Genomic DNA, 23,339 nt, shown 5'->3' with positions numbered 1-23,339 from the left:
AGAGAGAGAGTGTGTGTGTGTGTATTGTGTGTATGTACAGAGCTGGCCTCTTCCCACTGAGCCTTCTTTGGTTTGAAGTCCCAGGTGCAATGTGAGATAAGTAACCTTTATTAGGAGGCCTAGTGGTAAAGAACCCGCTTGCCAGTGCAGGAGATGCAAGAGATGCAGATTCGATCCCTGGGTCTGGAAGATCCCCTGGAAGAGGAAATGGCAATCCACTCCAGTATTCTTGTCTGGGAAATCCCATGGACAGAGGAGCCCAGCTGGCTACAGTCCATGGGATCGCAAACAGCTGGACACAACTGAGCACAGCACAGCCCACCTCCTGCTCCAGCTCCTGCTTCCAGCCCCCCATCAAGAACTACTCTCTGCCAACCACCTCCCAGAATTTCGTGATACAGAATCAGAAGGCCAGGACTAAAAGGCAGGAGCAGAGAGGGGAAGACCTGCCCAGAGGAGCCGAGTTTGTCCACGTGAAAATGACAGAGATTCACTGGAAGGAAGGGAGATGGAAACTCAACAGGCAGCAAGTCTGAAAGAGCCCAGAGCTTGCAGAAGGTGAGGCTCCTCGGGCGGTTATGGTCTTGACCTGTCACTTTGCTGGTGGTAAACTGGATCCTCTGATGTTCTCAGAGAGACACAGGTAATTGGCCAAATGCCTTTTTATTGACTGTTGGTTGCAGCAACCACGTGTGACTAGGGTATCAGTCAGGTAACACAGGGCCCAGATTTTAATAGGCTTATGCTTGAGTCTGGGCTTCCCAGGTGGTGCTAGTGGTGAAGAACCTGCCTGCCAATGCAGGAGACAAAAGAGACACGGGTAGATCCTTGGGTCAAGAAGATCCCCTGGAGGAGGGCATGGCAACCTACTCCAGTATTCTTACCTGGAGAATCCCATGGACAGAGGAGCCTGACAGATTACACAGTCCATGGGGTCACAAAGGGTCGGACATGACTGAAGCAACTTAGCACGCATAACGTACGCTTGAGTCGAGGAAGGGATTCTCCTGCCCAGGTATGTGCATGCATCCGTGTGTGCGTGTGTGTGTACACATGTGTCTGTACGTGTGTGTCTGTGTACACGTGGGAAGTGAGGTGCCAACCTCCTGCTTGATAAGTCACAAAGCGCCACCTGCATATTTTCCCATTTATGGTGTTGAGACATTAGTCAAGCCTGGAAGTAAAAGGAAAATATTCACTGCGTGTTCTTTCAGAATCCTGCTAGAACAATACCAAACGTGCCTGGATAAAAATGGTCTGACTTTGTGATGTGTAACTTGTTATTTACTATTGATTACAGTCCAGACTAATGGTAAAGTGAAAGGTTAGCTTGTAGAGACTGGTAAGTTACACGGACTGTTTGTCCAGAAGAGATGGAAATGATTAATGGCTAATAGAAAAGATTATCTCAGAGTTCACAATTATTTCCTTTGCCCTGTAGGATACAAAACCTGAACCAGTGTTGGATCTCACTTGTATCCTACTCTCGTATCCTTTTAAGTCGACTTTGCCATCCTGCTATTTCCCTCATTAACAAATATTAATATAATAATTGTGACATCAACTCACTGTGTGCCTGCCTGAGAATTATGTTTTTAATTGTTTTGAATATTATACTTTGACATTAGTCCCCTTTCTGTAGTCCCTCCGGCCGTAAACTTATTTTATACCCCACAGATTATTCTAAATGAGAAGCCCAAACTTAAGGCATATGAATATCATTGTGGAAACTTCATTCTGTCTCTTTTTTAATATTTAGGTGTTTTTCAGAATCCAAACTACAGTTTCAATTGTGATTCAAATAACTCCTATGCTCCACCAGGCTCAGCCTCTACTAGTCAAAGAAACTTGGCTAAATAATCAAGAGGACACAAAATGCAATTCAAATTCTCACTTGCATTTTCAAAGGATATTGAGGGGATCCAGGTCACAGCCCACAAGACACTTCTGAAAAATGCCTTTTGCCTCCTGCTTGGCTCTCACACCCAGCAAATTACTTCTGAGCCCCTCGTTCAGCACAGCCTCCATGTTCATTCCCTGCACTAATTCTCCTGAACAGACTCCTCGATGATACATACTAGGAATGCTTTTGATTGCAAGTAATAGAAAACCCAATAGACCTTATGGTTTAAATCATAAGTATAGTGTATGTTCACTTAATCGGATGCCCAGAAATACCTGGTCACAGGGCAGGTTCAGACATTCAATAGTATTGCCATCCGGGTTTTGTCTATCCTTACACCCAATGAAATTTTGCCCTCATGCTTGTTGCCTCATGGTCGAAAGACAGCTACCACAACTCCAAACGTCATACCCTCATACGCAAAATGTTCAGCAGGAAGAATAAAGCAGGAACTAAAGACTTTCGACCCAAATGATTCTTTTTATTCAGGAAGAAAATTCTTTCCAAGCATAATCCAGAAGACTTTTTCCTTTCTTCTCATTGTCTGAAACTGGGTCACATGGCCACTCCTAGTTATCAGGGAGATTTGGAGAAACGCATTTGGCAAAGTAGACAGGAATCATCATGACTGGCTTAGATCAATCACAACTCATTCCCTGGAGTTGGAAACATCACAAGCCCATGCAGGTGGGGTTCTGTTAGCCTTGGAGGCAGGAGGGGAAGCAGGATGCTATTGGCTGTTGGAGAAGTGACTCACACTGTTGGTCACACTCTTTATTTTGAAATTGGGGAAGCAACCCTAAGACAAGTGACGAACTTACATACACCAAGCAACCACAGCATCTCACAGGGTACATCATTCTGGAAGAACTGCCATCCTTGGCACTCAGCTTTCTTACCTGTTGAACCACTGGTGCCTTGCAGCAACTCAGCTCAGGTTTGCAGCCCCAGAAAGTCCTCAGCAATTTGAACATCAGACGTGGGACTCTTCCAGATGCGTCACCTCCAGCCACCCAGGTGCAGCCAGGCAGGAACTAGGACAGGTCTCTACTGGACCAAGCAGCCACCACACCTGGAGCCCTCAGTCTGTACCCAGCCTCAGTTCAAACACCACAAATTGATCTACTTCTAAAAATGCACCGAGCAGACACCATTGTTTTCTGTCTTATGCATGAAGGGTAAAAAAGATCAAAGTTATGTGACATGGTCAAGGGCAGCTAGTAAGTAGGTATTGAGTTGAGATTTGGCCCAGCTCTATGACTTCAAATCTGGTTGGTTTTTTAAAAAAAAAAACCCTTAATACCCTCTTTATTCTCTTAGCAGAGGAGGAGGTGGAGAGAAAGCAGACTGCTGGACCGCTGGGGCTACTGGGGCTGGGCCAGGCTTTGATGTTCAGACCCTTCTGGAACCTTGCCCCATGGCATCTGGGGCCCATGTCTCACACCTCTATCTCCTGGAGACACTGTGGAGGCCCCAGCTCCACAACTCCTCCCTCTGTCACAGGCTGTCACTCACACCTCCTGTTTCTTGAAAGTTCTGGAATCCATTCCATCGCCACCTAATTCAGACGGCTCCAAGGCCAGTTGGGCCATCAGAGCCAGAATGATCTCAGAAGTAGCCCTTGTCTTCCAGGGCTGGCAGTGATGGAAGAGCAGGATGAACCACCAATGGGATTTCAACATTAGGAAGGGAAGGAAAATGTCAAGGTCACTCTGACATTGGCCATTGAGGGACTATATTTTGAGGCAGCCCTGTCACTGTCAGGGCAGGCAAAATGCACTAGGGACCTGGCTGGCCTCTGGCTCTGCCCTGGCCAAGCTGCATTTCCCTCAGCTCCAGCGGTCCAGGAAACAGGGCTGTGGGCCAATGAAGATGCTAGCTCTGGAGATCTGGGTTTGAAGCCCTGTACCCCCCACCCTCCTACTTTACTGACTAGGCGACCTTACACAACTCATCCCAGCACTCCAAGCTCATTTTCAGGCGATGGCAGTAGCATGTCTCAGTGGGAAGCTGCACACTGGAAAGCATTAATATACAAGAAAAGCCCCTGTCCTGCTGCGCATGCAATTAAAACACTGGCCTCCATGACAACTGTGCCTAAATACTTCTTGTGGCTAATCCTAGGTTCAGTAAGCCATGCAGTCAATGATCCAAAGCTTTTCCTCACACTGTCCGACTTTCCTTTTAGTGCCCTGAATCCTTTAGGTACTAATGTGTGGGCTGGTGTTTGTCTCCCATGGGAGATGTTCTAGGCATGATGGGTGGATCAAACTCATATTCTGGAATCCTGCAGAATTCTCCAGCATTTTCCAAAGCCCCTAGGATTATCAAGGATGTTCAAGGACCTTCAGGGATTTTCCAGAACCCCCAAGAAGCTTCCAGAAATCCCTAGGTGCTTCCAGAATCCCCGAGGATCTTCTGGAACCACCAAGAATCTGCTAGGATCTTCCAGAACTTCTGAAAACACACGAGTACATTCCAGAACTCCCATGTCCAGAATCCCCAAGAATTGTTCAGAATTTTTTAGACTCTTCTAGAATATTCTATGATTTTCTAGGGTGTTCCAGGACCTTATAGAATCCTCTAGGATCTTCCAGAACCCCTGACATTTGCTCTGTACCCTCTAGTCCTGGCTTATCCTATCCCTCACCTGTGGCTGAACACATAACTTGCTGACCAGTGACTTGGGGGTTTTGTACAAGATGTTAATACAGGTGTTAGCATGCTGGAGAGAAATTCTCAGAAGCAGGAATAGTCACTGCTAGTCTGGCGATGAGGTGTCCTGTGTGACAGCAAATACATGGGCCTACTGAAGTTTAAATAATGTTTAAAATTCTGTTCTTTAGTCACATCACCTGTGTTTCCAGTGGTTGGCAGTTACACATGACAAGTGGTGTCAGATGGGGTAGATGTAAAGCACATTTCCGTCATTGTACAAAGTTCTAATGGACAGCACTGGCCTTGAGGAGAGCCCTGGGTTTTAATTATTTTTTTCTAGATTTTATTGGTGTTTTTGATAACAGATGTAACAATTGTCATAACCATGTGGAAAATACAGAAAACAGCAGAGCAGAGAGAGATCCAGCTGAGACCCTCAGTTGAATCACTGAAGGACTGAAACCTCAAGGGACATCAATGTCCTCATGATGTGCCTGGACTCTGTCCCTCAGCCAGTGTCACCGAGGGGCAGAGGAATCAAGGGAGAGAAGAGCACAGTTGAAACCTTCCCCACGGCTAGATGGTCTGTGCCAGGGGCTTGGTCCTGGTGGGAAGGACCATTAGCTGGTCAAGATCCCAGACTGTAAAATGGAGCCCAGATGTTGCTCAAAAGAAGCATGGGGGTTCCAGGAACCTCTCACAAAAGTGTCGGAAAAGCTGAAAAGCCAAACACAAGGGCATGAGCACAACACAAAGATGAGCATCTGCAGGATATCTTCACTGCCCAACTCCACCCCCTGGCTAGAGGGCCTCAGGTGGAGAGGCTGTGCCCCAGAACTGAGGCCATTCTGGAAGAAGCCCAGCGGAAACTTCCCAGGAGAGCGGGACCCACAGAGGAGCCTCCTCTACTGCCTGAGATGCCTTCTGAAAAGGGAAGCCCTCCTGAGGGCCTCTTCCTCCCCTATCCCCTCTCCAGGCCTCCTACTGGCCCCATGAAGAGGGCAGACAGTGGGCAGGGCAGCCTGGGAAATGTGGTCTCAGGGGAAAGGCGAGGGTGGACGTGGCAGCCATTACTGATGCCCTAGGCCAGGGACTGAAGTGAGCCCCCCCAAATCCCTCTATTGAAGCCCTAACACCAATGTAACTGAATCTGGAAGTAATTAAGGGCTTCCCAGGTATCTCAGTGGTGAAGAATCTGCCTGCCAGTGCAAGAGATGCAAGACATATGGGTTCGATCCCTGGTCAGGAAGATCCCCTGGAGGAGGAAATGGAAACCCACTTCAGTGTTCTTGCCTGGAGAATCCCATGGACAGAGGAGCCTGGTGGGCTATAGTCCATGGGGTTGCAAAGAGACGGACCTGAATGAGCACGCACACACACACACAAGGTTAAATGAGGGCACAGGAGTGGCCTTTTAAGAGGGGGGCAGGGAGAGAGAAGAGGGCAGGTGGAAAGAGACAGAAACATCTTCCATCTCTCCCACTTGTAAGGCAGGAGGGCATTCTCAGTGGAGCCCACCATGAGGGCACTCAGATTGACCTCAAATTCCCAACCTCCAGAACTGCAGGGAAATACATTTCACTGTTTAGGGCCACCAGTCCATGGGATTTTGTTTCAGCAGCCTGAGCTGAGACATCCTGCAATTTGGAAATCCATCTCCACAAACTAAGTGCTAGGGAGGATCATGTCCCTTCCCCAAATGTCCACCCCAAGCCCCCAGAACCTGACGTGGCAAAAGGGCCTTTGCAGATGTGGTGGACTTGAATCTCTTGAGATGGGAGATGACCCTGGGCTCAGGAGTGGGACCTGATATAATCACGAGGGTCCTCATAAGAGAGAAAGGGAGGTGGTGGGGAGTGTCAGGTGGTGGGGGAGAGGTGATGATGGAGGCAGAGGCTGGAGGGACGCAGTTGACAGTTTTGAAGATGGAGGAAGGGGCCACCAGCCAAGGAAGGCAGCAGTTTCTAGAAGCTGGAAGGGCCAGGAAACAGTCCCCTTTCAGACTTCTGACCTTTAAAACAACACGAGAATAAACTTGTGCTGTTGCAAGCTACTACCTTTGTGGTGATATACTACAACAAGAGGGAACTCGGAGTCGGGCACAAAGTCTGTGAACCTCGGAGGTGGGCAGGAAGTGGCCAAGATGACAGACTTGAAGATCCTGCATCCTGGATTTCAAGTCCCGGCTCCCCCACTTACTAGCTGTGTGTCCTTGAGAAAGCCACCCACCCTCTCTGAGGCTCAGCTTTTCTGTTGGGAACATGGAGGAGAATGATCACACCTTCCTTGCCTGCTGCTGAAAGGTCAGTCTTTCTCTCCTTGATTGTCAGTCACTGCCAAGCAGAGTTCCAGGCACCAGGGAGCTTGGCATTTTGGAAACCAAGATCCTGAACGCTGAGCCCGAACTCGGGCGACTTTAGTAATTGGATGTCATTTCAGCACAGTACCAGATATACAAGAGGTGCTCAAGCAGTGCAGCCCAAAATGTCCACAATGAAGAAATCATAGAGGAGTCACCATCTTGCAAAGTCAAAGTGAGCAGGTACAGGCTGGAACTAGATTCCAGGTTTCCGACCCCAGACTCCAAGGGAACGGAATTGGAGAACGGGCTTCTCTCACAGTCTGAGGCTGTCGAAACTTCAGGCTCTGAGGTTTGGAGTTTATCTCACTGAAGGCTTGGGAGACCAAGTGAGATGAATAGTTTCCTTTCAAGGCACTTGAAGGACTTTATGTGGGCTTCCCTGGAGGCTCAGTGGTAAAGAATCTGCCTGCCAATGCAGGAGACACAGGTTTGATCCCTGGCCTGAGAAGATCCCACATACTGGGGAGCAATTAAGTCCCTGTGCCACTATTGAGCCTGTGCTCTAGAGCCTGGGAGCCAGAACTACTGAGCCCAAGTGCCCTAGAGCCTATGCTCCGCAACAAGAGAAGCCACCGTAATGAGAAGCCCATGCACTGCAACTAGAGAGAAGGCCCTGCTTGCTCTAACTAGAAAACAAAACAAAACAAAACAAAAAAACTCATGCAGCAATGAAGACCCAGTGCAGCCAAAAATAAATAAGTAAAAAAAATTTATTTATTTTTTTTTTTAAAAAGGACTTTGCATGAAACCTCCCTAAAGTGCTAGCCCTGCCTGGGGGCTATGTGGTGGCAAGTCCCAGGGGCCGGGCTCAGAGCCTTGTTCCCTGACAAGTCCTGAAGTTCCCAGGAGATGGCCTTCCTGCCTTGTCCTCCCCCACCACACAGGGGTCACAGGGTCTCAGAGCTCTTGGGAAATTACTGGAAAGTCCCCGAGAACAGGAGCAGAACTGCTTCTCCAAGGCTCCCATGGGCATGGCTCCTGGAGATGAGGAGGCAGGAAGCCGGAAGCCTGGGGTCCTCTCAGGATCGGGGGATGGGACCTGTTGGGGGGGCGGGCATGGGCCACCAGCCAAATTTGCTCTGTCCAGTCCAGTTTTTTAAATCAGAATAAGTTCACACTCACCCCCAGGCTTTAGCTTCTTTTGAAATCAGAGTGGGGTTGATATGGGATCGGGCAACACCGGGCCTTTGACCCTGAGGGTCCCCAGTTTACTACAGCCCCGGGCACCCTGGGCCTCCTCTGCCCCCTGTGTGACCTCTGGCCCTTGCTCTCAGGTTGCAGTTCTCAGTCACCGGGGTTTTGCCCTCAGCAGGTGTTTGGCAACATCTACAGACATGTTCGGGAGTCACGGAAGGGGCAGAGGCTGCTCCTGGCATCAAACGGGGCTGCCCCCACAGCAGAGAGCGACACACCCTGTGTTGAGGAGGCTACAGTGAACCTGCAGGAAGGAGGTGGGTCTTGGTTTGCTTTCCCCAAAGCAGAGCTGGAGGCAAGACTTGGGTGCAAGCAGTTTTTGAAGGTGATTGCAGGAGTCAGGCATGGAAAGGGGATCCCGAGGCAAGAGATGGGAACAGACAGTAAACGGGGACCTCCAGAGCTAGGGATCTCTGGGGAACCTCATGGATATCCTCAGAGCCAAGCATGGATGCGGGGACAGAGAGGATGGGACGCTGACCTCTGACTCCTGCCCCTCAGTGAGGGTGGGCTCCTTGGACTGCTTGTGCCAGGACAACATCTGCTTAACTTGAACTGGGAGCCTGGCAGTGGGTGGACTTGACCCCTGATCCCCTTCCCCAGCCACATGGCTTTGCCCCCCAGGGAGCTCTCCCCACTCTGACGCACAGATCTTCTGGCTAGATGGGCCCGAGTCAGAGACGGGCAGGTTCAACTTCAGCTCTGCTCTCTGTGAACCAGCAGCTCACCTGGCCTCTGCCCTGACAAATTCTAATTCAAAAGTCAACGTTTCTTTAATTTTCCAGCCAAGAAAATGTGGTGCAAAAAAACCACCCCAGCACCGGCCTCCAGGATTGGTGGGATAGAGAGGCACGTGGCCCAGGGAACTTGCCCAGATCCTAACTTACTGGCAAAATATGGCCTATGCTGGAGTTGAATCTCAGCAGGTAAAGAGCACACAGCTTCATCAAGTGTCTCTTAGACACAAATGAAGGAAACTCTGGTCAGACTCTGGCTGATTGGTGACATTCTCCCATCTTTCCCAAGTCTCCTCAGCCCCTCTCTTTGCAGGAAGGAGGTTGGAGACCTTACTTCTCAACTCAAAGGGGGCCTCATCCCCCTAATATTGGGGATGCTTCTTCTTGCCAAGGGACCAGAAACTCATTTCTGTGCCCCACCCTTGGGCTGTGCTCCAGCACCCACTCCAGGGAAATAGAAGGAGGAGGCCCCGCAGTCTGCCAAGGCCGGACTGTTCTTCACTTGGAAATATCATCCCAGCCCTGCTCCCACAGCCCCCTCCTTCTACAGCCCCCTCCTTCCTCCGCCCCACAAGGCTATTCGTGAAAGAATTAAAAATGAGCCCAGCACTAAGGCGATCTGAGTAATAAATGTGTTGGGACAATCAGACAGCCATTTGGAAAGAAGATAAAATTAATCCATTTCTCATCCCAAACACAAGAATAACTCCACATGGATCAGTGATCTACATATAAAAATGAAACTACATGGGCACTGGAAGGAAATGTGAGTGAATACCTCTAAGCTGGGTGAAAGGGAAGACCTTCTAACTATCATGAAAAAAATCAGCACTGATACATAATTTGATACATACAAGTTAAAAATGATTGCATAATTTAAAACACCATATGCAAAGTCAAAGGACAAATGGTAATTTGGGAGAAAATATCTAACATCTGAGACAAAAAGTGAATACTGTTTAAAAGGCACAGAGCATTTAAAAATGGAAGAAAACAAACCAAGAAATACTATAGGAAGATGACCAAAGGTCATAAACAGACAATTCACAAAAAGAGATATAAAATGGCCCTTAAACATGTGAAACATGCCAAATAAAGAAAATGCAAATGGAAACTCTACCCAGGTACCATTTCTCACCCATCAGAATGGCAAAGGTCAGAACATGACCCCAGTCTCTGTCAGAAAGACTGGGAAACAGCCACGCTCCTACATTCCTGGTGGAGATGAAACATGGTAGAATCTCTAAGGGAGAAAACTGGGCAATAACACACAAAATAATACATGCACTTACCCTTTGAATACAAGATCTCATGCCTAGCAATTCACCCTAGAGGTGCATCTCCAATTATATGAAAACACACGTGCCATTGTTTGCAATTGCAGAATATTAAAAAAAAAAAACACCCTGAATGCCCATATGCAGGAGCAAGATTGAGTAAAGGATGGCATTCCCATGAGATGGAGTACTACACAGCTGTTAAAAAAAAGCTGAGGAAGACCTCTGTAAAGGATTAGGGAGTGATTTCCAGGAGATGTTGCTGGCTGTAAATAGCAAAGTGCAGAAGAGCACAGGTAGAATAATACATATGCTACCTTCTGTGCAAAAAAAAAGGGGGGCAGGGAAGAATAAAACATGTGCAGGTAAAGCATGAAAAGGATAAAAGAGAAAACAGTGAACCTGATCCTTAACAGGGATGGAGTGAGGGGAGGATGGAAGAGACACAGAAGGGAGTGGTTCTTCGGGTGTGCCTTTTAGTTCAGTTTTGCCATTTGGAAGCATGTTAAGTTTTACATATTCAAAAACATAAAATCAAATCTGAAAGGATGTGTGTGGGGGGGGCCTGGGGTGGGGGCTAAGGAAGCTAAATGAACTCAATGTATTTCAAATGAACACCATAGTCACACTGAAAGGAAAGGAGAAAAAGAAACTAAAGAAAACAAGAACCAGTCCCACCGACTCACAAGCGCGGTCTTGGGTGGCTCTGGGACAGAGATTGGGAGAGAGCTGTAGACACTCCAAGCTCTTCGAATGGATGTTTCTGTGATGCTCTCAGCAGCACAAGTGGGGAATTGTTTCAAATATTAAATCTGAGCATATGAATACATGTGATGTTATTTTCAGGATCCAGGATCTCATTGGGAGAGAAGGAGCAACAAATTGAAACTGGGAGGGCAAGAAAGACCCCCAGGGTGTGGGCTGGGATTGAAGGTATGTGGGTGGAGGTGGAGGTAGACGTGGGAGGGCCCTGGGTGTGAAGGCAAGGGGAAGGCTCATGATTCGGCTGGGGGTGCTGTCAGATTATATGCAGATATAACAAAGTCTGCCAGTCTGACAGAGTTCCAGAGCAAGGACTGTCCATGGAGGGGTCCCAGACTGGCAACAAGCAGATCCTTATAACACTGCCTGTCCACTCACTGGCTGGAGGCCTTCCCCAGAGGAGCACATCTTCAGCTCGAAAGCTGAGGGGGCCCTTGAGCAAGCTGACAGCTGGGGACTGCACTCTGAACAGCTGGGGATCTGAGAGGTGACCTTCCATGTCTGCACGGAGGTGTCAGGTGAAGGCATGATTTCCAAGATAAATTTGTGTGTATGTGTGTGAGTATGCTCGTGTATGTGTATGTGTATATATACAACTGTATCTATATATATCAGTTATTTCTTAGCTCTGTTAGAAAGCCTCGTCTATTCAATGGACATGAATTTGAACAAACTCTGGGAGATAGTGAAGGACAGAGGAGCCAGGTATACTGCAGTCCATGGGGTCACAAAGAGTCTGGTATAACTTAGTGACTGAACAAGAACAATAACTAAAAAGACCTAGAAACAAAAACACCCCAGTATCAACAAGCACCCCTAGTGCCAGATCTGAGTTTCTCAAGCCATCCACTCTGAGAGGAACAGGATCCTCAGAGAAATGGTCGGTTCCAAGACTGGGGTATGGAAGGTTCTAGATGAGCCTCAAATAGCTTATTATTCCCAGAGTAAGGAGGCATTAAGACAAAAATGAAGATGTCTTAAGAACACAGCTTGAAAAGGATCTCCAAGGGTCAAATATGGGACAATTTGAGCACCAAAACGATTACGAACAATAATGAATTATAAACCATTGGGGGGAACATGGGCATTTCTGAGTCCATACCAATACTAGATAGATGAGTGAATGAGTGAATGAATGAATGATGAATGAGTGAATGAATGAATGGGAGAGGAAGAGCTCTTACTTACAGAAGAACTGCCAAGTGCTGAAGGGGGACTGAGGGGTGCCGAGAGTGCTGGAGTTACAAACATCACTTTGCAACCCTGGTTGTAAAGATGGTCAGGGCAGGGGTCACCAATGGGTAATAGGGAATTCATTGAGGAGCTGGCTATTTATATGCTTTTAAGGAAAAAGCAGTGGCGAAATCAGGCAATATTCTGACCAGGAGATAAAACTAACATCGCAGCGTGGGGCCCAAGGGCCCCTGATGAGCACACATATCACCATGCAGTCGACTGGCAGAATCCCTAGTGTAAAAGTGTAGGTTGCTCAGTCGTGTCTGACTCTTTGCGGCCGTATGGACTGTAGCCTGCCAGGTTTCCTCTGTCCATGGGATTCTCCAGGCCAGAATACTGGAGTGAATAGCCATTCCCTTCTCCAGGGGATCTTCCTGACCTAGGGATGGAACCCAGGTGTCCTGCATTGGCAGGTGGATTCTTTACTGTGTGAGCCACCAGGGAAAATGCAGAATCCCTAACGCATCCCTAACCACTTGGAAAACAACAGATCCATCCAAAAAGAGGAACATACTGTTTGTTTGGTTTTTTTAGCAGGATGGGGGGAGGACTGTATTTTTAAATATGTCAGTGTCGCAAAGACAAAGAAAGACTGCAGAAATGTTCCACCTTGAAGGATGCTAAAGAGACATGACAACTCAATATAAACCCCAGTTTCTGGACAGACCCTGTCCAGTAGGAGAAAATGCTAGCAAGGATGGCATTGGGCCAAACTGGAATAGGAATGGAAAATCAGACAAAAGAATTGGACTCATGTCAACTTCCTGTATGTGGTTGTATACAAGAATATTCCTTTTCTTAGGAAATATAGACTATAGTATTGAGAGGGAAAGTCCTCTTACAAGGCTCAGAAAAATCTATACAAATCAGGAGGTGGATAAAAGAGGGCAGATTGAGATCAAGAGACAAGGAGGGACAGAGAGAGAGAGCTCACAAATGATGAAACAAAGGGATAAAATGTTAGCCGTCAATTCTGGCCAAAGGTTATATGGGGGTTCTTTGTACAATCCTATTCTTTCAAACTCTTGAGTAAAATTTGAAATTAATTTCAAATTTTAAAAAGTCTTTAAACATGAGCCCCTTCTCTCCCTTGGACAGTATTTCACAGAGATTTACCAGTGCCCCATCACAGGTCAGCCTGTGACCCTGGATGCCTCCTGAGTGAACAAGATGCCCCTGGGGCACCCCCAGTTGTCTGGCCTTGGGGCTAAGGATAGGTGGAAGGAAGGACTCAGTGTCCTGTGAAACCAGAGGGAAGGCAGGGGTCCTTTGGCCTTGTGACCCACACATGGTCACGTGACCCCCCCTTCCTCTCTTCCATCCCTGGGTTGGGAGGATGGGCCACATGTGGGCAAGCCAGCCCCCCTTTTTCCTGTTCCCAAAGCTGACCCTTCCGCCTACTTTCCTCTTTGGAATCCACTTGCACCACCACCCCAAGCCCCTGCGCACACAAATTGCACACAACCCCTCCTCTTGCTTCACACAGTGTGGTCCCTGGACCAGCAGCATCACACTCTCTGGTAGCTACTCAGACAAGCAGAACCCTGGGTCCCATCTCATCCTGCTGAACCCAAAACTGCATTCTAACAAGACCTCCGAGGGTTTGTGTGAATGCATCAAGATCTAAGAAGCCCTGAGCTGACTTTGCAAAAAAAAAAAAAAAAAGGTCACATCTAGAAACAGGGGACTATGGAAGCAGTTTCCATCACTGTGAGCATTACAGGGGCTGGGACTTCTCTGGGTTTGCTGGCTCTTTGGCCTGGCTGAGGGCACCCCTGGGTCTCCCCTGCCAGGTGGCCAGGCTACAGACTCCAGCAGCCACCGTGTCACATCTGAACCTGGCAGCCCAAGCCTCTGTGGCCTGGGCTTCGGGAGACTCAGGACTGGGGCTGGAGAGGGATCTCACTCTGGAAAACTGAATCCAAGAGCTAAAAGGCACTAGTTTACAGCCAACAAAACAACCATCTGGAATTAGCAAAAAGCATCTGGAACCAAGGGGGCCTCCAGGCAATTGAAGTTGTTAATCTTGATTGACTGTCCTTTGTGATCAAGAGAAGGTCTTATGGAAACTGGCCGTGTGGTCCTGTGCGGGGCTGAGAGGAGGGATGCCAGGGGGCATAGGGTCTACACCAGCTCTCAGCTCTAAGAAGCAGCCTGGTGTAGTGGGGAGGGCAGAAAACTCAATCCTGGCTCTGCCGCTCACTGATCATGGTCTGTGAGCAAGTCACCCGTGTCGGGGCCTCAGTTTACCCCTTGAAGGATGGGGTAATGACAGCTCCTGTGTCTGTGAGGGCTAAGAGGGTACAGAGCACTCAGCGCAGACAGAGGTGTTTGTGGGTGTATGCGCGCACTTATTTTTGCATTCTGCTTGTGGGGAGTGGGGTGGAGGAGCCAGCCCTGCGTTTGTCAGGAAGGAATGACTACCACTCCGGTATTCTTGCTTGGAAAATTCCATGGACAGAGGATCCTGGCGGACTATGGTCCACGGGGTCACAAAGAGTCAGACATGACCAAGCAACTAACACACACACCCACTCCAGCCTGGGGCCTCGATCTGGTCGCTGGATCCCCTTGCACTGCGATTCCCCTTTGTAAGGTGAAGTCACAGTGTCGATGCCTCCCAATGGGAAAACCCGCTTCTGTCCTCGCGGAGGTCAGCACCGTCACTGTTCCCATTGCACAGGTGAGAACGCGCCTGCACGGAGGGGCTGAGATGTCTCCAGAAGTTAGACCCCACCTTCCTGCCCTGGGATGTTGGGTCCAGCACAGATCCTCAGGAGGCCGGTGACCTCTGCGATTTGGGAAGATGGAGGTTGAGAGGCGGGTGGGGGTGGAAGCCAGAGACCTGCAACCTGCTCATGCTAAGTCACTTTGGTTGCGACCTTTGTGACCCCAGGCTCCTCTGTCCATGGGATTCTTCAAGCAAGAATACTGGAGTGGGTTGCTATACCCTCCTTCAGGGGATCTTCCCGAGCCAGGGATCAAACCTGCCTCTCTTATGTCTCCTGCAATGGCAGGCAGGTTCTTTACCACTAGCGCCACCAACCTGCTCAGTCTCCACATACCACCCAACAACGCCCGATATGGATGTATACAGGGACCTCGGTGTCTCTTCCACCACTTTTCAGAAGTGGGGGACCCCAGGGCTTCCAGTTTCAGGGAGAAAAAATGATTTCAGAGAGGGGCTCTGGAAGCACCCACAGTGCAGGGCTGAGGAAGGGGGTGTCACGGGCCCCAGAACAGAGGTCCTGGCTTGGCCACTCTGACTCTCTGTGACCACCCTTCCATTTCCTGATGGGGATGAGGGTCAAGCCGTGAAGAGGAAACCACCCACAAGCTTGTCTCAGCTGGAAGGATGAGATGGAAGAGCTGCCCCTCAAAGCCCAGAGAGGATATGAGAAATGCCCCCCATACACAAGGTGTCACCCCAGAGCCTTTCCTGGCCCAACTCCAGCTGTTATTAAGGCCAGAGTCTGACCTCAGCGTGTCTTCTCCATAGGTTGGCCAATAACCTGTGACTTAGGCAAATGCCTGGAAGAAGAGACAGATGAGCCGTGGGGGGGATTTGACCTAGGAACTTTCTGAGAGGACATGTACAGTGAGTGGAGGTTGAGGGGCCATGTGATGGGATGTGGGGACACAGATGCCCAGAGGCGGCAAGAGTGGGAAGGGAGTATGCTGGGAAGGTGGAGGAAGGGAGGTGTGGGGAGGGCTGAGGACGGGGGGAGGGGGAGAGTCCCAGGAGGCCGAAGAGGGCCGAGCCCTAAGATCTTGCCCTTTAGCTGCCCTGCCCAGGGCTCTGGGTCCCCAGGAAGTCCCAGTGCAGCCTGCATCCTTTCTCCCTGAGCTTCTCCTGACATCTCCCATCCCGAGTCTGCCCGGGGACCTTGAGGGCAGCTAGAACACTCACCTCCATCCCAAGGAGCACATCCCCCTCCCCTGCCATCCCACAGACCTTGGCCTGACTGCTGACCACCTGCTTCTCAGACCTGGCTCAGAGTTGCCTCATCTGTGCTTCTGAATGGGTGTTGTCCCAAACAGAGCTCCTCTCTTCTAAAGCCCACCCTGTACCCCTGCACATCCCTGATCCCAGGGATGCTGAAGGCTGGGAAGTGTGTCTCCCCGGCTTCACTTGGCACACAGTAGGAGCTGAAGAAACACAGAGGGAATGGATGACAGAGTGAAGGAACCCAGGATGGGAATCCTGGCTCCTGTCCTGGGAGTGGGCAGCTCACGCTGCCAACATGACTGCAGAAATTCAGGAAACATAAGTGGTAATTGAATGTTGTTTGTTCCTTTGGGGTGTGGATCTCCCCAGTGTCTCTAACTCCCAGGAAAATCTTCCATGCATGCACATGTTTTGTGAGAGTGACAGCTTTTGGTGGAAATATAGGAAAGGCTGAGTCCTCACATGAATCAGCACCATAAAGCATGGAGAACAAGATACCATCACCCCAACTCATTCTGGGGACAAACCAGCAGTGACCGTGATAGATCGATGCCCCTTCCCCAAATTTACAGACACCGAGTGAAGAGTTTGGACTTCCGCTGTGTGTTGGGGGTTGGGGTGGGGGGCAGTTAAAAACCATCTTTCCTTAGGTGGCAGGGAGATCACAGCTGATATTTGAACTCTAGTTCTACACCCACCCAGAAGCCAATGGCAAAACAAATGATTGTTTTATCTGTTGACAAAACAAAGGAATAAACAAATAGCCTGGGGGTGGCCCAGTTAGTCAGGTGACTGTTCTTTTCCTTTTTACCTTTTTTTTTTTTTTCATGTTTATGGGGGTAAAAGTTGTGGGGGGAGAGGCAAACCAGGATGCTGACAACCCCCTTTATACTTCCAAAGCCAAGTGTACCACTACAAGACAGACTGGCTGGCTTTCAGAAAAAGTTTTTGAAAGGCAAAGTCCAGCTCCCCTCTGTGAGCAGAGAGTCCCACCCCAAAAAAAAATTGAGCAGAAAGATCTGATGGGCTGAGAGCAGGAAGTGCTTGCTAAAAAGCCTGTGTCAAGGCTGAATCCCAGAGCTTGTTTGCTTGACCCGGGACCAGCAGCTTCATGGAGAAGTGGCACTCGAAGGTCGCCTTGTACTGCTCTGGACCAAGGAGGCAACCTTGGCCCAGCTGGGACCTAGGGTCTGCAACATCTCTCTGTCGGACTCCATTCTCTGGCAATGCTCCATTTGCCCTTGGAAAAAATTAAAAGCAAGAGACCAGGAATGAAGGGGATGGAATGAATTATCCAGAGGACCAGACACTTCGGTTTAAGCCCAGGACCTCGCAGAGTCTTGCATGAAATCTTACAAGCAGTATAAACAGAGCGGCCGCCAACCTCGCCACCAGAAATATTCAATAATAAAACACAGCTGTCAGCGCTGGCTTTTCCCAAGCAGAGTTTGTCATTCTTGCCGTTAGAAATGCTGACAAAGACAAAAACTGTAAAATGAAAGCCAGTTTTCTTTTCCCCACCAAAGAGGGAGGTTTTTGTGAACTGCAGTCTAAATAGTCACTTAAAAAACTAGAACGATCCATAAAAATAATTCAAGACAGAACTTCTCCTTGAAAACTCATTTTGGCCGAGGGTTCGTGAGAGACCTTGGTTGATCCTGGCTAGGATAATCGCTTTGATTTGAGAGCTGTGTCTTGATTATTAAAATACCCTCCAGCCCTTCTTCTTGGCTCGCCCCGGGGGTAATTAAGCGGGAGTCTTCTTAGCCGACTCTGGGTGATGGAGTTGACGTGGAGCTGGCAGCAGTGGCTGGCTCCTCTTGTTGGGACTTTATGACGGTAAAATCTTATAACTGTTCTGTGCAAAGAGAAAGACCCAGATGTGGGCAACAAGAAACGTCTGGAGCCACAACTCAATCCTCTGGCCTCAAAGTTTCCCACTTCCTGGGGTCCCAAAGATGCCAGAAGGAATTTTAGTAATAAAAACAGAGCTTTTGTGGGGAGCAGGATGCAGGGAGATAAGGATGCCAAAAGCACATGTGTTCCATGTAATCCTGTGTTCTCCGGGTTTTTTCTCATCAGGAAGATACATACCATCAAAGATACACATCCAAACCAGGGTGTGGGTTGTGAGGGGAAGCAGGAGACGGGAAACTGGGGTAGGGGCGAGCAAGAGAGTAAGTGAGGTGAGGTGGAGGCTTTCCAGGGACTGGGGGAGATGGAGAGTTTTTTAAAAAACTTTTAATTTTATATTGGAGTATAGCCAATTAACAATGTTGTGATAGTTTCAGGTGGACAGGTGGACACCATTCTCCCCATAACGCCCCTCCCATCCAGGCTGCCACATAAAATTTAGCAGAGTCCCCTGCTGTACAGTAGGTCCTTACAGGTTATCCATTTTAAACATAGCAGTATGTACATGTCTAGCCCAAATTCCCTAACTGTCCCTTCCCTCCATCCTTCCCCCTGGCAACCATAAGTTCATTCTCTAAGTCTGTGAGTCTTTTTCTGTATTGTGAATAAATTCATGCGTATCATTTCTTTTTAGATTCCATATATAAGGGATGTTATATGATACTTCTTCTTCTCTGTCTGACATTTTACTCAGGATGACACTCTCTAGGTCCATCCATGTTGGGGCAAATGGCATTATTTCATTCTTTTTAATGGCTGAGTAATGGGAAAAGATGGAGAGTTTTGAGCTTAGGAGTTAGATACATTCAAATCTCTGCACCTAAGACCCAAAACAGACAAAAAAAAAAAAAAAAAAGAAGAAGAAGAAGAGCATTAGGAGCAGGGAAAAGTGATCCTGAATAGCACATATTGGTGGTTCAATGCAGCATGTCATAGATTTCAGCCCGGAACAATGATTGCCCAGGTCTCAAAGTGGCTTCTACCTTTGGTGGCTCTTTCTGCCTGTGGTTTCTGTTTAAGAACTGATTACATTTAGCCAAGTGCTCAGAGAGGCCAGACAAAAAGATGGCCCTGCCCTTGGACGCCTCTCTGAGCATGAAGCACAATGGCAGGGCAGCAAAGGGGAGAACACTGTGACTTTAAAAGAGCAATTTTTACCCTAGCAGCAGGGGAGCACTGTTATCACTTAAAAAAATTCCATATTTATTCCTGCCTCGCCTTAACTCAGAGGCACTGGATGCAATTGTAACAAGTTCACCCCAGAGCTGCAGGCTTCGGTCAGACTCCAGGCAGGGATGCTGTAATCAAATGCACAGGTCTTATCTCCTTCGAATAAAGCTATCTCCAGCTGAGAAGAGGGCAGGGCAGCGACTGGCAGGAATGTGCTGCCTGGGGTTCCGGGGTTGTCAGCAGAGTCACCCAGGCTGGTGTCTTGACCTCTCCCATTTTCTTGCATCTCCTTTCACTTTGATTGTAGCATCACAGACATTTGGAAAGTGCAGACACCCTCAATCTTGCCAACCAGGAGGACCCTCTAGAGGACCAACTAGGCGACCCACATCCAGATCAGGTAGTGTAGATGCAATCTGCAGCTGCCACCCCACCTGCTAGAGCCCCCCAGTGTGGCTGCCTCTCAGCCACACTTGAAAGTGAAAGTGATAGTCACTTAGTCGTGTCTAACTCTTTGTGACCCCATGGACTGTAGCCTGCCAGGCTCCTCTGTCCATGGCATTCTCCAAGCAAGAATACTGGAGTGGGTTGCCATTTCCTCCTCCGGGGAATCTTCCCAACCCTGGAACTGAACCTGGGTTTCTCGCATTGCAAGGAGTTTCTTTACCATCTGAGCCACCAGGGAAGCCACACTTTGAAAGGGTTAATCGCATCAGACCGGCCTCCCCGACCCTCTTTCTGCTCATCAGCTCAGAGAGCTAGGGAGGGGATCCACTGACTAGACAGCTTCAGTTAAATCAATAAAATAATGTTTAAAAAATGAAGTTAAGTGCACGATCTCTCCATTCCATGGGCTGGGCTTGCCCCGGGACACTGCTGGTGTTGCAGGTCCCCCAAGGTAAGCAGTGCCCAGGTTTCTTGCTATGTTGAATGAATTCAGTCTACTGAAGCACAGCATCCTGGGTAGGGACTGGGAGCAAGTGACAGCTTTTCTTTTTAAGCTTTCAAAGTACATTTTTGTCATACTGAAGGAGAATTCTGCAGTCCAGGATGGACTCTCCACCTCTCCTCGAGTATCCACAGCTGGCCTGGTACCAGTGTTGCCTCCATCCCACAGCCCTTCATGAATTCCTGCGGGTCTCCCATGGAACCTACCCCCTTCAAGACTCTCAAGTGTCTTTGAAGATAGCTTCACCTGTGAAGCAGGAGGACCAGTGACTTCTAACTCAGTTTAGGTCCTCAAATGGGCTTCCCTGGTGGCTCTGATGGTAAAGGATTCATCTGCAATGTGGGAGACCTGGGTTCAATCCCTGGGTTGGGAAGATCCCCTGGAGGAGGGCATGGCATCCCATGCCAGTATTCTTGCCTAGAGAATCCCCATGGACAGGGGAGCCTGGCAGGCTACAGTCCATGGGGTCACAGAGTTGGACATGACTGAGTGGCTCAGCATACGGACAGGTCCTCAAACATTCACCAAGCACCTACCGCGTGCCAAGCAATCAAAACCAACAACACTGGCCCTGTGTCGGTCACCATTCTAAAGACCCTTCCAGGCATCAGCTCCTTGAGTCTTTACAACGCCCTAGGGTGATAGCCAGGGAGGGTTCTCTCAGCAAGGGGGAAACCGAGGCACAGGAAGTAGAGTAAGTTGCCCAAAGTCACAGTGGCCATAAATCGAGGAGGTAAGATTCCAATCCCATCAGTCTAGCCTCAGGGCCACGGCCCTGACCCTTGTGCTCTAGAGACATGGACAAAAGCCTCAGTCCAGGCAGGAGGGTGGTCCCAATTCAGGCAGATGGAGACCTGCCAACACTTCAGATCACTGAACCTGCAGCTCTGCCTCCATCAGAGGCATTGAAAGGAGTAGACATTCCACTCACTGCCCGGGGCTGCCACACTACCGAAGGCCCTCTTCGAGTGAGCACAGCCCTAGCACAGGAATTTTGTTCTTCCATAAAAGGAAGCTGTATTTGCAGAAGGAGCCACATTTGGCTGGTGAAATTCATCCAATCGAAAGTTGTACCCGAGTTGTTATAATTCAAACTCAGATGTCGATTTCAACTCCTATCTCACAACTATTTTGGGCCCAGGAAAGCCCACAAGTGTGTCTATTCTGAGACGACACAAAAAGATCCAGTTAGAAAAATGTTCAGAGAAACTTGGGAATTATAATTACTCCTACACCCGAGAGCATTCAGCTACTCTCATTTCATAAAGTGGCTTTGCAGAAACTGCATCTTAATGTTCTGCCCCAAAGATGGTGGGAAGGGGTGGTGGTGATGATACTTTTAATTGATAGAAGTCTCCCCCACTGGGAGGCTTGGAAGGGGAACGAGGCCCAGGAACTCGTGAGCAAGCAGGTGTCCCTGGGAAGGCGCGGAAGGGGCTCCGTGGCAGCTCAAACAGGAGAGGGCCCATCACAGGGAAGAGAAGAGGAGGGATCACATGAGGAAGAGCCAGAGGCTGGACAAGATAAAATATCAGCCTCATTCTAGAAAAAACAATCTTGGCCTCCATTTAATGGCGGTTTTATGTTTCTGGCCAAGACTCTACTAAACCCCAGACAAGTATGAACTCATTTATTTATCAAAAACAGTTCCCTAAAATAGATTCACTGGGATCTCAGCAGCATTTGGGATTTCACAGCTGAAAAGTTAGAGCAGAGAGGGGTGAGTCTGGAAAGCCACACAGCAGAGTAATGAATCCAGGATTTGAATGCAAGCCCCTGACTCCTGGGTCTGCTCTCCATCTTGTATAATTCTCAGACCAGTTGGAGTGGGTCAAAGGGTGGTTCCCTGAAAGATATGTCCACATCCTGTTCCCTGGAACCTGTGAATGTGGCCTTATTTGGAAAAGAGGTATTTGTAGATGGACTTATAGATCTCGAGATGAGAGCATACTGGATTATCCAGCTGGAACTTAAATCCAATGATAAGAGACACACAGAGGAGAGGAGCCAGGTGAAGATGAAAGCAGAGACTGGAGAGGTGAGGCCCCAAGCCAAGGAAGCCAAAAACCATCAGAAGCTGAAAGAGGCTCAGACATAATCTCCATTGTGTCTGAGCCTCTTTCAGCTTCTGGTTCGATTCCTGGGTTGGGAAGATTCCTTGGAGAAGGGATAGGCTACGCACTCCAGTGTTCTTGGACTTCCCTGGTGGCTCAGCCAGTAAAGAATCTGCCTGTAATGCAGGAGACCCAGGATTGATCCTAGGTCAGGAAGATGCCCTGGAGAAAAGAACCGCTATCCACTGCAGTATTCCCACCTGGAGAATTCCATGGACAGAAGAGCCTGGCAGGCTACAGTCCATGGGGTTGTAAAGAGTAGGACACAACTAAGCGACTTTCACACACTCACTCAGAGGCTTCAGAAGAGGCACCCCTGCTGACACCTTGATTGTGGACAAGGAAGAGATAGCTGACCAAGAAGATGGCAGGCTAGCGCCTCAAAATAACCATCTTGTCTGGTCCAGGACGCCAGGTTCTGTTATGGATCACAGATGGGGGAGGTGAGGATACAAAGAAAAAGACCAATTTAATTCTTGCAAAAGCCTCAAGCAGGAGAATGTGTGAGTTTCACTTCCTTACAGCCCTTCACAGATGGACAGGGTCAGGCTATCTCCCTGTAAGCCAAACAAAGGCACCCCAGCCCAAGGGTCAGGCAGAGGGGTCCAGGCAGGGCTCCCTGAGGCAGGCCATTATGTATGCCTATAATAACAAAAGTGGCGAAAGAAGAGTTAGTCATAGAAGCAGATCGTGTATGGATTCAAAATTAACCCTTATGGTTACATTCTGGCCCCCAGAACTGTGAGCAAATACCTCTGTGTTGTTTTAAGCTATTTAGTTGGTGGTAACTTGCTACGGTGTCCACAGGACACTGATACACCAGCTCTATAAGGTTAGTACTCAATTAGAATGAGGACACCCAGGCTCGAGGGGTTAAGTGACCATAAGCGCACATGGCAGGTGGCTAAACAAAGACTCAGACCCTGTCTGTCTCCACACAGCTCTCCTCATCAGCCCATGGAGCATTCCTGGGAAGCATTCCAAGGGGGATCTTGGGATCAGGGAAGACAGAAATGTCCCGACACAACATAGGGATCTGTGCCGGGGGGAGACTCGGTCAGCCAGGGTTCTGGAGCGCATGCTGTGGAGCGTGTGTTAGACAGCGGGTTCTGGG

The 23,339-nt window shown here is 48.9% G+C and overlaps 1 long non-coding RNA gene across 1 annotated transcript; it reads left to right on the top strand.

Moving 5' to 3' along the window:
* The first annotated feature begins 8,221 nt into the window (after positions 1-8,221).
* Positions 8,222-9,467, top strand: LOC112578914. Its single transcript, XR_003103365.3, has 3 exons — positions 8,222-8,374; positions 8,903-9,043; positions 9,168-9,467. It is a non-coding gene; the product is annotated as an uncharacterized LOC112578914 (long non-coding RNA).
* The last annotated feature ends 13,872 nt before the right edge of the window (positions 9,468-23,339 follow it).

This window comes from Bubalus bubalis, chromosome 14 (assembly GCF_019923935.1).
Source record: "Bubalus bubalis isolate 160015118507 breed Murrah chromosome 14, NDDB_SH_1, whole genome shotgun sequence".
Taxonomy (NCBI): domain Eukaryota; kingdom Metazoa; phylum Chordata; class Mammalia; order Artiodactyla; family Bovidae; genus Bubalus; species Bubalus bubalis.
This window is presented reverse-complemented; position numbering and strand designations above follow the sequence as displayed.